This window comes from Notolepis coatsorum (genome assembly GCF_963971535.1).
Source record: "Notolepis coatsorum genome assembly, chromosome: 13".
NCBI classification, from domain to species: Eukaryota; Metazoa; Chordata; class Actinopteri; order Aulopiformes; family Paralepididae; genus Notolepis; species Notolepis coatsorum.
Window position 1 is genome coordinate 37,619,191 of NC_140177.1, and position 18,229 is coordinate 37,637,419.

An 18,229-nucleotide genomic window follows, 5' to 3' on the forward strand; every position below is an offset into this window, starting at 1 on the left:
ATAAAATAAAGTTCAGTCTGTTCATCTCACTTCAATAATTTTTATTGCAGAACATGGTATTTTCTCAAGCAGACAGATGTAAAGACTGTAATCTGTGTTGCATGTACCTGACAAACTGAACTGTTTGTATTACAGTCATATTCCAACTTAACTGAATGCACATGTGTGTGTGTGGACTACTGTACTATTACAGGTATTGGAATGAACAATGCAACTTCCTTATACAAAAAAAAAAAATATATATATATATATATATTTCAATTTTTTTATGAATAATTAAATATCGATACTTGGCGTCCCTGTATCGATACAGTATCGCCACGCAAAGTATCGCGATACTACCCGTTTACGTTGGACTACTTTTATTGTCTTTTATACCTAATCTTATGTCTGCAATTTATGCATTGTTTTTTATTCTGTCAATTGTGTGCTGATTTTATGCCTATGTTCATTTTATACTAATTGCTGTGGGGCACTTTGGACTGCAGTCCATGTGTGAAAAGTGCTATATAGATAGTTATTAATATTAATATGTATTATTATTATTATATTGTAAAAATGTATGCATTGAAATGTCTGTAAAGTCTCGACGACATTGAAAATGAGGGTGGCCTCAATTGTCTTTTCGAGAATAAATAAAGGGTTGAATCTCTTACTAGGGGTGGGAATCACCAGAGGCCTCACGATACGATACTATCATGATACTTGAGTCACGATACGATAGTATTGCGATACTATATTGCGATATGCTGAGTATTGCGATATTAATATTGCGATATATTGCGATTTATTACCTTTTTTCAACTGCAAAGTAAAACTGTCAACATGTTTTATCTAATAAAATAAAGTTCAGTCTGTTCATCTCACTTCAATAATTTTTATTGCAGAACATGGTATTTTCTCAAGCAGACAGATGTAAACACTGTAATCTGTGTTGCATGTACCTTACAAACTGAACTGTTTGTATTACAGTCATATTCCAACTTAACTGAATGCACACGTGTGTGGACTACTGTACTATTACAGGTATTGAAATGAACAATGCAACTTCCATATACAAGAAAATACAAAAATATATAACTAAATAAATAATTAAATGTCCATACTTGGCGTCCCTGTATCGATACAGTATCGCCACGCAAAGTATCGCGATACTACTACGTATCGATATTTCCCCCCACCACTATCTCTTACCTACTCTTACTAGTTATACCACTGGCCAGTATGACTTACTATTACTACCATACTGTCTTCATACCTGTATCACTGTACATGATAGTAATTGTACATACATCAGATTAGCATTATTACTCAGTAGTACTGTTACGTATGGGGTGTGTTTGTATAGATTAAATACATTTTAATCTAATCTAATATACATAGAAAGCGTATTCTTAGACATGGATCAGCACAGGGATATACAGACTCTGCTCTCTCTCTCTGGTTGTACAGGGTGACTGCTCTCTCTCTCTCTGGTTGTACAGGGTGACTCTCTCTCTCTCTCTGGTTGTACAGGGTGACTGCTCTCTCTCTCTCTGGTTGTACAGGGTGACTCTCTCTCTCTCTCTCTGGTTGTACAGGGTAACTGCTCTCTCTCTCTGGTTGTACAGTCTAACTGCTCTCTCTCTCTCTGGTTGTACAGTGTGACTCTCTCTATCTCTCTCTCTCTCTCTCTCTCTCTCTCTCTCTCTCTCTCTCTCTCTCTCTGGTTGTACAGGGTGACTGCTCTCTCTCTCTCTGGTTGTACAGGGTGACTCTCTCTCTCTATTGGAGCCGAAATACTTGATTGGATTTATTGTTTGTTATATCTATAGAGGAAACTGAGTTGAATGTATGAAATATTGACAGAAATGATTTATTGTTTTATATAAGTTATGCAAATCAGACAATATTATGCTATGGATAAATATGAGTTATGATTGCTGAGCGTTGAGCTAGGTCTGGCTCCCTCTTTGGGTCAGCTCTGCTATTACAGAGCCAGGTAGGATCCTTATTAGGGGAACTGCTTTCACCTGGGAAAGGCTGAAATTAATAGGAAATACCTGGTTGGGAGACTGGGGAGCGGACACAGTATTTCTACCGCAAATACCGCAAATATAGACTCAAATCATGTTTACTTTAATTGTTTGATAAGGCAAGTGGGCCAAATTCTTTTAATGATTTGTGAATAAATTCCTTTGTTAAATGGAAACATCAGACTTTTGTTTTTTGGATTGCGCGTCGTCAACCCCGCTCACAGTGGCTGTTTGTTAAAGCCACTACACTCTCTCTCTCTCTGGTTGTACAGGGTGACTCTGCTCTCTCTCTCTCTCTCTGGTTGTACAGGGTGACTGCTCTCTCTCTCTCTCTCTGGTTGTACAGGGTGACTCTGCTCTCTCTCTCTCTCTCTCTCTCTCTCTCTCTCTCTCTCTCTCTCTCTCTCTCTCTCTCTCTCTCTCTCTCTCTCTGGTTGTACAGGGTGACTTCTCTCTCTCTCTCTCTCTGGTTGTACAGGGTGACTCTCTCGCTCTCTCTCTGATTGTACAGGGTGACTCTCTCTCTCTCTCTCTCTCTCTCTCTCTCTCTCTCTCTCTCTCTCTCTGGTTGTACAGAGTGACTCTCTCTCTCTCTCTCTCTCTCTCTCTCTCTCTGGTTGTACAGGGTGACTCTGCTCTCTCTCTCTCTCTGGTTGTACAGGTGACTCTGCTCTCTCTCTCTCTCTCTCTCTCTGGTTGTACAGGGTGACTCTGCTCTCTCTCTCTCTCTGGTTGTACAGGGTGACTCTGCTCTCTCTCTCTCTCTCTCTCTCTCTGGTTGTACAGGGTGACTCTCTCTCTCTCTCTCTGGTTGTACAGGGTGACTCTGCTCTCTCTCTCTGGTTGTACAGAGTGACTCTGCTCTCTCTCTCTGGTTGTACAGGGTGACTCTCTCTCTGGTTGTACAGGTGACTCTCCTCTCTCTCTCTGGTTGTACAGAGTGACTCTGCTCTCTCTCTCTGGTTGTACAGGTGACTCCTCTCTCTCTGGTTGTACAGGGTGACTCTGCTCTCTCTCTCTGGTTGTACAGGGTGACTCTCTCTCTCTCTCTCTCTCTCTCTCTCTCTCTCTGGTTGTACAGGTGACTCTGCTCTCTTTCTCTCTCTCTACTTGTACAGGGTGACTCTCTCGCTCTCTCTCTCTCTCTCTCTTTCTCTCTCTCTCTCTCTCTCTCTCTTCCTCTCTCTCTCTCTCTCTCTCTCTCTCTCTCTCTCTCTCTCTCTCTCTCTCTCTCTCTCTCTCTCTCTCTCTCTCTCTCTCTCTCTCTCTCTCTCTCTCTCTCTCTCTTCTCTCTCTCTCTCTCTGATTGTACAGGGTGACTCTACAAAGATGTTGTTTCAACAAATGTATTACAAAATGGATTACCATCCAAACGTTATTGAAGCCTCCCGTGAACAGTAAGTAAGTACTAGTCTCTACAGTGGCGAATCCTCCTGGAAGCCAAGGGGAGCCAGGCTTCCCCATTAAAATATGAACAGTAAAAAATGTAAATAAAAAATGTAATAAAAAATAAAAATAAATTTTTTTTTTTTATATATAGTTTACATAATAATAAAAAAATAATTATTTTTCATCTGTGTTATAATTTTTCTTTTTGAATTTTCTCCCTCTTCTCCTTCTCACTCTCTCACTGCAGCTCAGCCAGAATAGAGAGCAGAGGGAGAGGGGGAGTGTCTTTTTCAAGCATCCACCATGTGATTCATGGTTGTGGAGTCCACAACCAATTATTAGCCAATAAGATTTGAGCTTAATAAAGGGGTTCCCACACCTTAACACAGGTCCGTCTGACAGCGAAGCACTCTAGCGTCTTCAAATTTGCCGACCTGGAGGCGGGCAGTCCAGAACGTTTCCACCGATTGACTAATCAAATCACATTAAAAGCTAAACGTGACGACGTCATCGCCTCGGTGAAACTGCGTTGGGGAAAATATACACGACTCACGGCCACGTTCGAATCAAAACAACGTTTAGGCTGGAGGGAACCCCGGAGATAGCTAGCTAACGTTATGTGAGTCTTCATGTCTAAACAAACAGCATTGTTTGATTGATTGAAATTCGGATTCCTCTCTCGGATTAATTCATTGAGGAGACCTGAAATTCGCTCAGCTGCAGAAAAGTTTAGGAGAATACCCACAGGACTTGGAGAACTTTGTCGACGTTGCTTTACTAACCAAGGCCGTCAGCTGCAACAATGGTGACTGTGATACCTAATAACCTAATAACTTTTCATAAGTGATGCCGCTGTGTGTGTGTGGGGAGCAGTGTTGGGACTAACGCGTTACAAAGTAACGCGTTACAGAAACGATGTTACTTTTTGCCGCAACTAGTACTCTAACGCATTACTTTTGAAATTCAGTAACGCTACTTACGTTACTGAATGGTTTGTTAGTTCGTTACTGCGTTCTTTTTATGTAGATTCATAGCGAGCGTCCTTATTTCCCTGCGTTTGTTTTGTTTACTGTAGACTGAAAGGCGCTATATAAAACGAAGTATTATTATTATTATATTCTTTCCGTAGCCTCATTCTGTTTTCGCACTTCTGATTGGCCACTGACGTTCTGAAAGAAATCGACGCTCTCTACAGTAAACAACAAGAGGACGCTCGCTATGAATCTACATAATAAGAACGCAGTAATAATAACGAACTAACAAACCATTTAGCAACTACTTGGAGAGATAATTAATATACAACATGGAAACGAGATAAAGAACATGTTTGAAGGGCTGCTGGAGTCAACTGGACTAACGTTACATCTCGACCACCGCAGACTGGTGACGGTGAGTGCAATGTGTTCACTGAAACTCAAGATCAACGGATTTTGACTGTACGAAATCTGCCAGGGAATCTCATAATACTAATCAAACAATATAAATATAGTCCTTTCATGCACAATTGATATCCTAACTATTCTAACGGTTGCAATGCTTTGATTGATATCTTAAACAACGCTGCAAGATGTTATGAATGAATTAATGAATGGATGAATGAATGAATGAATGAAAACTTTATTTAACAGATTGCAGAATGGGTACAATACAGTACGGCTCAATACATACAATTGTTAAGGGGATGCAGACCTGAGAAAGACGTTTGTCTTGTTTCCATCAGGGTCCCCCATTTTCAATTCATATAGACATTTATGACATACACAACATACATGACATTTATGGCATAGGGACATATAGGTATTTAGTACTGATACATTTGTGACATAAGCGGTATTCAAATATACAGTACTGTTACCCCTAGATCCTGACAGAGTATATACATATGATGGGGAGGGGACTGTACATTAGGAGGGGGTGGGTGGGTGGAGAGAAATATACATACAGCGGGGAGGGAATATATAATGAAACGCTCTAGACCACATTGCTTAGCAGAGTTCGGTGATGTGAATGGAAACTGTCAAGTTGATCAACCGATTTTGAGTATATGGGGCATGGACTTGAGCAATTTTTTTTTTTTTTTTAAATAACTAAATAGTTACTTTTCACAGTAACTCATTACTTTTGGGTGTAAGTAACTAGTACAGTAACGAAGTTACTTTGAATGAAGTAACTAGTAAAGTAACTGAGTTACTATTTTCATAACTAGCACAACACTGGTGGGGAGCCATACTGTATATTCTGCCGTGTCATATCATACTGTGTTATTGTGTTGATGGGGCGGCGCCGAGTCATACTGTACTGGTCTGCTTGTGTTTGATGGCCGAGCCACAGGCTACTGAATACATGTATGTTCTGCCATGTCAGCAATATCTTGCAAGATGCTGAGAAACGCTCCGAGGGCGACATCAGGCCATTCATTAATTTCAACCTAGAACCTAAATGATCGATCTCTCTCTCTCTCTCTGATTCATAATCAAACCAGACCTCCTGCAGGCAACCACTGTGTGTTTGTGTATATATATTTGTGTGTGTGGCTGTGTAATATCAGAAAGAGAGAGAGAGAGCAAGGGAGGGAGAAATATATTATATATTATTTGGCATAATATGAAAAAAAAGTATAAAAAAAAATGTATTAATACAAAAAGAAATTATAATAACACTTTTTGGTATCCTCTTTTATTTTACCCACGCGACGCCACTGGTCTACTACTCTTAATAACCGCAGAAATATTACGCATATGCGCTACGTTATATGCATAAATGTGCGCTATGTGCCTAAAGTCAAGACGCGACAGTACTGAACCAGAATAATTATTTAGGAGCACATCTTTTGCATGATGAATGAAAAAAATTAAAAAACGATGGTTCGGGGTGCCAGGGTGGCGCACCATGTAGCTGCGCTGCAGTGCAACGTGGACGTTCCGGGTTCGACTCCCGGACCCGGAGGCGTGTATCCTTTCCTCAACGGAATTCGGTTTCCGAGTTCCTCTGATTTGCCGCGACCCCACGTGACCCGCCCCCCTATCCACCGCTCTGCTCTGCCGCGTGCGGCAGAACGAGCGACCGCGGACTCGCTCGCTTCCTCAATTTATACGCATGGAAGTATTGACTGAATGAATGAATGAATGAGAACTTTATTTAACAGATTGCAGAATGGGTACAATACAGTACGGCTCAATACACACAATTGTTAAGGGGATGCAGACCTGAGAAAGACGTTTGTCTTGTTTACATCAGGGTCCCCCATTTTCAATTCATATAGAACGACTACGCCGTAACAAATCATTAAAAAAATATACCGTTAACTGGAATATGTTGTGCCTTTACACATATGTTGGATTATGTAATTGGTTTGTCATGACAAACAAATTAAAAAAATCGCGATTTACCCGCTGGCTACAACAACACTCAGTGACTGCATGTAGTCAGAGCCAGAGCTCAGCCATGCCGCTCGCGGCAGCACATTCTCGCCGCGGGCTGAGCTCTGGTGTCCGCTGGAGCAAGCCAGAGACAGCCGGCGATGCGATATTTTATTTGTTTGTCATGACAAACCAATTACATAATCCAACATATGTGTAAAGGCACAACATATTCCAGTTAACGGTATCTTTTTTTAATGATTTGTTACGGCGCAATCAATACTTCCATGCATTTGGGACCTCCATGTTTTGGGGGTATTCATCAGACAAATCGGATCCGGGGATTCGGCTCCATCAGTCGGGCAAGAACTGCGGGTTTTCAGCCTCTCCCCTCTCTCCTGGAGCTTAAGGGGGAGCTTAGTCTTCCTGCCTCTGAGGAGGTGGCTACAACATCAACACACAGTGACTACATGCAGTCACTGTGTTGTTGTAGCCAGCGGGTAAATCGCGTTTTTTTTTATTTGTTTGTCAGGACAAACCAATTGCATAATCCAACATATGTGTAAAGGCACAACATATTCCAGTTAACGGTATCTCTTTTTTAATGATTTGTTACGGCGTAGTCGTTCTATATGAATTGAAAATGGGGGACCCTGATGTAAACAAGACAAACGTCTTTCTCAGGTCTGCATCCCCTTAACAATTGTGTGTATTGAGCCGTACTGTATTGTACCCATTCTGCAATCTGTTAAATAAAGTTTTCATTCAGTCAATACTTCCATGCGTATAAATTGAGGAAGCGAGCGAGTCCGCGGCCGCTCGTTCTGCCGCGCGCGGCAGCGGCAGAGCAGTGGATAGGGGGGGGCGGGTCACGTGGGGGCAATCAGAGGAAACCGAATTCCGTTGCGGAAAGGATACACGCGACCCGGAGACCTTTGCAGCATGTCTTCCCCCAACCTTCCTCTCTGTCAGGCCTGTCCGAAATAAAGCAGTAAAATGCCAAAAAACAAATCTAAAAAAATTACAACCGATGGTTCGAACGTTCGTTCCAAAAACCTGGCGAAGTTTGAATCCCAAAAACAGGCTTTGGGGACAGCTCTAGCGTACAGCAGGGGACTGTGTATTACATCATGGGATAGTGTACATCAGGGGACAACAAACAGCAGGGGACAGAAAACAGCTGTCTGTTTCAATCAGTCACTACTTTACCTTGGTGAGCATGTGATTCACTCAGCGGTTGTCTGAAACGCTTCAGCTTGGTGGGGAGGTCGCAGCAGAGGGGTTCTAATGTGTCTTAATTCAGAGAACTAACAAAGTACCAAACTCACACACACCTTTCGTCATCTCTGCGTCCTGCTCGGAGTCAGTCAGTGAATTAAAACATCACCCTGAAATTAGCCGGAGCACCCGGTGCGACATACCAGCAGCCCGCCTCGTAATTATAGCTTTGATTAAACTTCTAAAAGTGGTGAGTTAATTAGAGTGTTGTAGTAGTTGTGATGGTGGGGGTGGTTGTCGTGGTTGGTGGAGTTGATGGTGGTGGTAGTAGTGGTGGTGGTGGTGGTAGTAGTGTTGGTGGTAGTGATACTGGTGGTGGTGGTGGTAGTGGCGGTGGTGTTGGTGGTGGTGGTGGTAGTGATACTGGTGGTGTTGGTATTAGTGGCGGTGGTGTTGGTGGTGGTAGTAGTGGTGGTGGTAGTCAGGGCCGCCTGGGAGAAATGTGAGGCCCTGTGCGAGATTTAAACGCGAGGCCCCCCCCCCCCCCCCTAAAGGTAAAAAAAAATTATTTATATAATTTTTTTTAATTTAAATTTTATTCATACAGTCAACATATTCTTAAATAATGGCGCTGCCCGAGGCTGGGCATGATACAGTCAACATATAGCAAGAGAGAGAGCGAGAAAGCGAGAGCTCCCGTTCTACAGTCAATATACAGTGTTATCAATGCCCCTGACCAGAGGAGAGAGAAATATAATATAGTTAGTAAAAGCACTATATAAGCTCAGAACACAGCTCAGAACACAACACAGCTTAGAACACAGCTCAGAACACATCTCAGAACACAGCTCAGAACACAGAACACATGCAGAACACAGCTCAGAACACAGCTCAGAACACAGGACACCTCAGAACACAGAACACATGCAGAACACAGCACAGAACACAGCTCAGCACACAGCTCGGAACACATCTCAGAACACGGCTCAGAACACAGAACACATGCAGAACACAGCTCAGCACACAGCTCAGAACACAGGACACCTCAGAACACACCTTCATCTAACGAGGCGTCGCAAGGTTTAACAGAGGCTAACGTTAACATGATGGCACACACAGTGGCACACCCTGAGAGAGAGAGAGAGAGAGAATTCTTGTACCGTGATATTGTCCCCCCGTTGGGGATGAACTTGGGAGTCCTAGTTTATCTGCCACACGTTAGCACTCGATAACGTAGCAATTAGCTAAAGGCAGGGACAGGCAACTAGCGTTAGCTAACGCTAGTTACCTGTCCCTGCCTTTAGCTAATTGCTACTAGCCGACATAGCTATAGCCTGACTGAAGGTTCTAACATGCAACAACTTTCATCTTCAGTCCATCTGCCGAACGTCCTCTTCGTCTTGGCATAACCTAATCATACTTGGTATTGATAACAAGCTTATGGCACACAGTGTTATTTCTTCTGCTGCGATGCTGCTTTTCAAAACCACTCGCTCCTGTGGATAGCGCTGAATTGACCCTGTACCTGGCTGTAGCCCCTTCCCTCGTGGATCTGGTCTTCTTCACATCTCTCTACCGACTACCAGACTGACGCCAACCAGCTCGGCTCCCCCTAGTGTTAGTCCTCCAACGATGCTTTGGACAAAAGTAATTGAATGCAACCAATAGTATATCTGCAGAGCAGCAGAGCCGCACAGCCCGGAACACTATTCTACAAACGTGTCTATCTGCAGAGCCGCAGAGCCCGGAACACTATTCTACAAACGTATATAATGTGAAATATATAAGCATGTAAGCAAAACTAGATTTTTGGTCTGTGATGAAAAAGGGCCTCGCAGGAAGGGGGGCCTCACAAAAAAAAATTTAAATATATTTTTTTGCGAGGCCCCCCTTCCCGTGAGGCCCTGTGCGACCGCACTGCTCGCACACCCCCTGAGGCGGCCCTGGTGGTGGTGATAGTGGTGGTGGTAGTAGTAGTGATGGTGGTGGTGGTTGTGGTGGTGGTGGTAGTAGTGGTGGTATCAGGCTGCCTGGTACCAAGGCCAGTCTTTGTTCTTCATGGTGAGCTGGCGGTGGTGCCACAGATTGATTCATCATGATTACCAGCAGGGATGCAGGTAATGTCACACTCTGGCTCTCGGCAGGTGATGTCACACTCTGGCTCTCTGCGGCATGGGGAGAGAAAAGGCTATTTATGGCCCCAGGATGTACCAGGATATTCCAGGATGTACCAACATGTAAATGTACCAGTCATGCATACATTATAAAATCATCAGCATAACACAATGTTTAAAATTTTTTTTTATATTGTGGTCCTTGTTTAAAAGACAAGGTGAATGGGCAGACATGACAGTGGCAGGTAATCAATATAAAAATATATATATTATATATAATATGAAATGAGCTCACAGATCAGCTTAAATAAAACTACTAGTTGACGTCCTGAGTGTAAGGAGTGGTTAACTCTGCCATGTTACTCAACATCCACCTATTTACCTGCAGCTTGAAAGACCTCAGGCTGACTGTTGGTTTCATTTGTGATTCCAACTTATTCCATTCCCAGGTGCCCTGATATGCAAAGGTTAGGTGGTTAAATGTGTAGACCCCTACATTAGCTGAATCTTTATACCGAATTTAAGCACTGTGCCAGTGAAGATATTTTGTAATTTGAGAAAGTTGTATTGAATGTTTAGTTAAAATAATAGAACCTGCATTATCATATACTCCAGAATAAACTTTTCATTGGCCATGTTTCCAGAGTCTACTCCTCATGGACCCGACGAAACGTTATAAATAAAAAGTTTATTCTGAAGCATATGAGTGTGCAGGTTCTGATGTGAGCCCGATTGTATGCCGCCTCTCCAACTTTGGCAGGATTACGCACGGCAAGTGGACAAAGGGAATTTGGCAACCACATTCATTATTATATTACTGGTGTTGCACACTACCTGTGTTGATTGAATACATTTGCTTCCTATTTCTAAAAACATGTTAGTTTTCACTTGGTGGTACAATTGGAACGCGCGTGTAGTCAATAATAATAATACCCTTTATTTATATAGCACCTTTCATACAAGGATTGCAGTTCAAAGTGCTTTATATAATGAAGACATTATAAAACAAGCAGCAAGAGCAATGCATAACACAAATAAAAATTGCAGCATGATGCAAAATCTAAATCTCATTTCAAAATCAATCAACCAATAGGGCCGACAACATTGGGAAAGCCGACAACGTTAAATAACAACATTTAAATAATAAATAAGATTGCATGGGATCTCTGGGTGGTTGGCTCTATATCATCCTTGATTTCATCGCGTAGATCAAGAATTGCTTGAGCTGGCAACCTGTGTCTCCGGATGATTTCGGTCTCTCTTAAATCAAAAAGTGATATTCTCCTTAAAAATATTCTTTCATGGGCACGCCTGGCATTACAATGCCTGCATCTGGCAACAATTACTACTGCCATGTTCACCTGGGACGCTGGCAATGATGCCCTTTATAGATGCGCTTAGTTACAACTTACCACCAGATCTCTGAAGACATAAAGAGCGTTGCTTTAACTGCACAGTGCAATTTGCGCCGGCCTTTGTGAATTGTCTTAAGCTGCTTTTTAAAAGTGTTTACCGAGACCACAGATCTTAGGTCCATGGGCAGAGCATTCCATAGCCTGGGGCCACAGTTTCGAAGGCTCAGTCACCTTTTGTTTTTAATCTAGACCGGGGGGCAGCCAACAATCACTGATGTTAAAATGAATTCTAAATTTGATGGGGAGCCATGATGTTTGAGAACTTCTATTCTGCAATGTCATCTAGTACTCTTTGCTTTACAATGGTTACCATTTGTGTCTCTGTTAAGTTTAGGTTAGCATTGAAGAATACACAGTGATGGTGGTCAGATATACTGTAGGTAATTCGATTACTGTTCAATGTTCAGCCTTGGTGTTATCACCAAGTCTAGGGTGTTACCATGTTGGTGAGTGGGTAATTAACATGTTGTATTAACTCAAAGCTGTCCAGTAGGGGTCGTTCTTCTTATTTATATGACTATTCAGATCTCCATGTATGATTAATCTTTCACAACTAATGATACCGACTGAGATTAGCTCTGTGAGAATTCCTGCAGAAATATTGATGAGTATTTTGGTGGCCGGTACAATGTGATGATGAGCAAAGACAGTTCAGCTTTGAGCTCAATAGCAAGATATTCAAATTATGTAAATTCACCCATGTCAATGTCATTACATACAAACAATGTAGATAAAATAGCGGCAACCCCTCCCCCTTTCCTATTTAGTCTGACTGATTGATAATACTTATTATAATTTGGAGGGCAGGCTTCTATCGGCGTTGTTGCACCAGTAATGTCATTTAGCCAGGTCTTGACTAGGAACATGCATTGCAAATTATTTTCACTTATCAGATCATTGATTAAGAAAGATGTGTTGCTCAATGATCTAACATTCAAAAGGGCCATTGTCAGTGATGTTGTGATGGGGTGTGAGGCCGGCCTTGGCGGAGTAATGATGGGTCTGAGGTTGCTAAGTGTCAGGTCAAAGAGCTCCTTCTGCACGACTGCATGCAGGAAACACACTTTTACAGATCTGTCAACAGAATCAACAATTAGATTAGTCGGCTAAATCCTATGGCTTGTAGTCGACTAAGAATACATTTGATTTTGAATTAAGACAGAAACAACAATAAAGTGGACATAAATAAACAGAAATAAAAATGTTAGAGGGGAAATATCAGATGAATTCTAAATAGGCCGCTATACGAGTATATTATATGTCAATAGTCATTTATAGAAAAGTAGATGCACAAGATAATCCACAGGACATTCAAGGGTTAATGGCAGGACTATACTGATACCCTGGACCCGATAGCAGGGTAGTGGTATAATATGATCTATACTGTGTACTAGTTGTGACAAGACTCTGGGGTGTTTTGAGCGGTCACCAGATTGTAATTAATAAAACACACGGCACAAGGTAGAAGCAAGTTTAACAGCAGTTTTATTGCTGTTTAGGGGAAAAGGAGGGGTTAGTGAGATCGTCAGCCAGTCGGTAATACAAGAGAATCATCTTGGTCCGTTAGGCGTGGGGCTGATCCCGGGAGAAGAGATGTCAGGCAAGCAGGGGTCGATCATCATCATCAACTTTTATTTATTCTCGAAATTACAATTGAGGTCACCCTCATTTTCAATGTAGTCGAGACTTTACAGACATCTCAATGCACATATTTCTACAATATAACAATAATAAATATGAATAACTATCTACATAGTACTCTCGGTCCAGAGTGCACCACAGCAATTAGTATAAAAAAATGAACAGCACACAAATTGACAAAATAAAAGATTACATATATTTCAGACATAAGAATAGGTATAAAAGACAATAAAAGTAGTGCAATGTAAACGATACACATGTGGGTTCTCAGATGATCAGGGGTTATAGCACACAGCAGGGTCCTCCTTCCAAAAGCAGATAAACACAGCATTGGTCACACAGACAATAATCGTCCTCCTCCTCTTCTCGCTCTCTTCTCTTACTCATGTCCTCTCTTTCCATACAGGTTTCGCCTCAGCTACTTCAAATATTCTCTCATTTCTCTGTCTCCATTTTCTATTTTCTGCCACCTCGAACCCATATTGAGCCATGTCACTTCAATGAGGTGGGATGGCTCCCTGTGGAGCAGAGGGTCTCCTTTCTGAAACTGGGACATATGTATAAAATGTTAAATGGATCTGCCCCCAGATATTTATGCTCTCGTATTGTCCTGCGTGGCCAGGTCCACGGACGACAGTTACGGTCTGGACAGCTCTCAGTTTATGAGCCTAGAAAGGGTTCCTATTCACAGAATGGCTTTCTGTCTACAGCCTGCCGGCTGTGGAACTCTCTGCCCAGGGCCATCCAAAACTCCCCCACTATTGCTGTCTTCAAGAGGGGTGTGAAGCGACATCTGCAACAATAGGTTGCAGAGGGTGCTTGGCCACCACTCTTGAAGAACAGGAACATGACATGCTGTAATGAGGCTCTTAGAAAATTGTGTTGTCTATTTTATCTACTTGTTGTATCTATTTTATCTTAACTCTTTCTTTGTGATTTATTGTATTTTTCTTGGGACCATGTTGGAAACAAGTCGACAGACTTTCACATGTTATCCTTGTACCCCTTGTTTTTATACTATTGTATAAATTGTATGTACTAAATAAAAATCAAATCAAATCAATCAAATCAAATCATGCCCCTTGATTGGGCTTTGATTGCACTCACCTGTCCCGTGCGCGTCTGACACGGGTGCACTGCATTGGAGTTGACATGCTCTGTGCTGCCGGGAGTCTCCTCGGATCTCCTAATATGGGCATATGCCCCAGTACCTTGGCCGATACATAGCAGCCTTCTATTACCACGCCAGCCGGTCTGCCACATAGTAAAGCAGGGTAGTGGTATAATATGATCTATACTGTGTACTAGTAAAGCAGGATAGTGGTATAATATGATCTATACTGTGTACTAGTAAAGCAGGGTAGTGGTATAATATGATCTATACTGTGTACTAGTAAAGCAGGGTAGTGGTATAATATGATCTATACTGTAAATTATTGATATGACTCTGGCAAGACTGGAACTCAAAATCAGTGTATTTCTCCCTCAATCTCTCTCTCTCTCTCTCTCTCTCTCTCTCTCTCTCTCTCTCTCTCTCTCTCTCTCTCTCTCTCTCTCTCTCTCTCTCACTGCTGTCGGTCAATCCATCAATATTGCATAAACCACAACCTCACTGGCGGCAAAAGGTAACTCCCAGTCTATCTGTCTGTTTGTCTGTCTGTTATAAATAACAAACCAATGCCAATATATCAAACATATTGACATCACAATATGAAAGAATGCAACATCAATTTCACAAAGACTGCAATATGGGCATTCGAAAAAATATGTTAATACATTCTGACTGACTGGCTGACTGACTGACTGACAATTGAGATTGAGCAGCCCACCAACCAGTCAGAGCCTCCTAACCTACACACACTGCCTCCTAACCTACACACAGAGCCTCCTAGCCTACACACAGAGCCTCCTAGCCTACACACAGAGCCTCCTAGCCTACACACAGAGCCTCCTAACCTACACACAGAGCCTCCTAACCTACACACACAGCCTCCTAGCCTACACACAGAGCCTCCTAGCCTACACACAGAGCCTCCTAACCTACACACAGAGCCTCCTAACCTACACACAGAGCCTCCTAACCTACACACAGAGCCTCCTAGCCTACACACAGAGCCTCCTAACCTACACACACAGCCTCCTAGCCTACACACAGAGCCTCCTAGCCTACACACAGAGCCTCCTAACCTACACACAGAGCCTCCTAACCTACACACAGAGCCTCCTAACCTACACACACAGCCTCCTAGCCTACACACAGAGCCTCCTAGCCTACACACACATCCTCCTAACCTACACACACATCCTCCTAGCCTACACACACAGCCTCCTAACCTACACACACAGCCTCCTAACCTACACACACATCCTCCTAGCCTACACACACATCCTCCTAACCTACACACACATCCTCCTAGCCTACACACACATCTCCTCCTAGCCTACACACACAGCCTCCTAACCTACACACATCCTCCTAGCCTACACACATCCTCCTAACCTACACACATCCTCCTAACCTACACACAGCCTCCTAACCTACACACACAGCCTCCTAGCCTACACACACATCCTCCTAACCTACACACAGCCTCCTAACCTACACACATCCTCCTAACCTACACACATCCTCCTAGCCTACACACTGCCTCCTAACCTACACACACAGCCTCCTAGCCTACACACACATCCTCCTAACCTACACACAGCCTCCTAACCTACACACATCCTCCTAACCTACACACAGAGCCTCCTAACCTACACACACATCCTCCTAGCCTACACACATCCTCCTAACCTACACACACATCCTCCTAGCCTACACACAGCCTCCTAACCTACACACAGAGCCTCCTAACCTACACACACATCCTCCTAACCTACACACACATCCTCCTAGCCTACACACATCCTCCTAACCTACACACACATCCTCCTAGCCTACACACATCCTCCTAACCTACACACACATCCTCCTAACCTACACACACATCCTCCTAGCCTACACACAGCCTCCTAACCTACACACACAGCCTCCTAACCTACACACACAGCCTCCTAACCTACACACACTGCCTCCTAGCCTACACACACAGCCTCCTAACCTACACACAGAGCCTCCTAACCTACACACACAGCCTCCTAACCTACACACACAGCCTCCTAACCTACACACACAGCCTCCTAGCCTACACACAGCCTCCTAACCTACACACACATCCTCCTAACCTACACACACATCCTCCTAACCTACACACAGCCTCCTAACCTACACACACATCCTCCTAACCTACACACACAGCCTCCTAACCTACACACACTGCCTCCTAGCCTACACACACAGCCTCCTAACCTACACACACAGCCTCCTAACCTACACACACAGCCTCCTAACCTACACACACAGCCTCCTAACCTACACACACAGCCTCCTAACCTACACACACAGCCTCCTAGCCTACACACACTGCCTCCTAGCCTACACACACAGCCTCCTAGCCTACACACAGCCTCCTAACCTACACACAGAGCCTCCTAGCCTACACACACAGCCTCCTAACCTACACACACATCCTCCTAACCTACACACACAGCCTCCTAACCTACACACACTGCCTCCTAGCCTACACACACAGCCTCCTAACCTACACACACAGCCTCCTAACCTACACACACAGCCTCCTAACCTACACACACAGCCTCCTAGCCTACACACACAGCCTCCTAACCTACACACAGAGCCTCCTAGCCTACACACACAGCCTCCTAACCTACACACAGCCTCCTAACCTACACACAGCCTCCTAACCTACACACACAGCCTCCTAACCTACACACAGCCTCCTAACCTACACACACATCCTCCTAACCTACACACACATCCTCCTAGCCTACACACATCCTCCTAACCTACACACACAGCCTCCTAACCTACACACACATCCTCCTAACCTACACACACAGCCTCCTAGCCTACACACAGAGCCTCCTAACCTACACACACATCCTCCTAACCTACACACACATCCTCCTAGCCTACACACATCCTCCTAACCTACACACACATCCTCCTAGCCTACACACAGCCTCCTAACCTACACACACATCCTCCTAACCTACACACACATCCTCCTAACCTACACACAGCCTCCTAACCTACACACACATCCTCCTAACCTACACACACATCCTCCTAACCTACACACAGCCTCCTAACCTACACACACATCCTCCTAACCTACACACACATCCTCCTAACCTACACACACATCCTCCTAACCTACACACAGCCTCCTAACCTACACACATCCTCCTAGCCTACACACATCCTCCTAGCCTACACATATCCTCCTAGCCTACACACATCCTCCTAACCTACACACACATCCTCCTAGCCTACACACATCCTCCTAACCTACACACATCCTCCTAACCTACACACATCCTCCTAGCCTACACACATCCTCCTAGCCTACACACATCCTCCTAGCCTACACACATCCTCCTAGCCTACACACATCCTCCTAGCCTACACACATCCTCCTAACCTACACACATCCTCATAACCTACACACACTGCCTCCTAGCCTACACACATCCTCCTAGCCTACACACTGCCTCCTAGCCTACACACATCCTCCTAACCTACACACATCCTCCTAACCTACACACATCCTCCTAACCTACACACATCCTCCTAACCTACACACAGAGCCTCCTAGCCTACACACAGAGCCTCCTAACCTACACACAGAGCCTCCTAACCTACACACAGAGCCTCCTAGCCTACACACAGAGCCTCCTAGCCTACACACACATCCTCCTAGCCTACACACAGAGCCTCCTAGCCTACACACAGAGCCTCCTAACCTACACACAGAGCCTCCTAGCCTACACACACAGCCTCCTAACCTACACACACTGCCTCCTAACCTACACACACAGCCTCCTAGCCTACACACACAGCCTCCTAACCTACACACACAGCCTCATAGCCTACACACACAGCCTCCTAACCTACACACACTGCCTCCTAACCTACACACAGAGCCTCCTAGCCTACACACACAGCCTCCTAA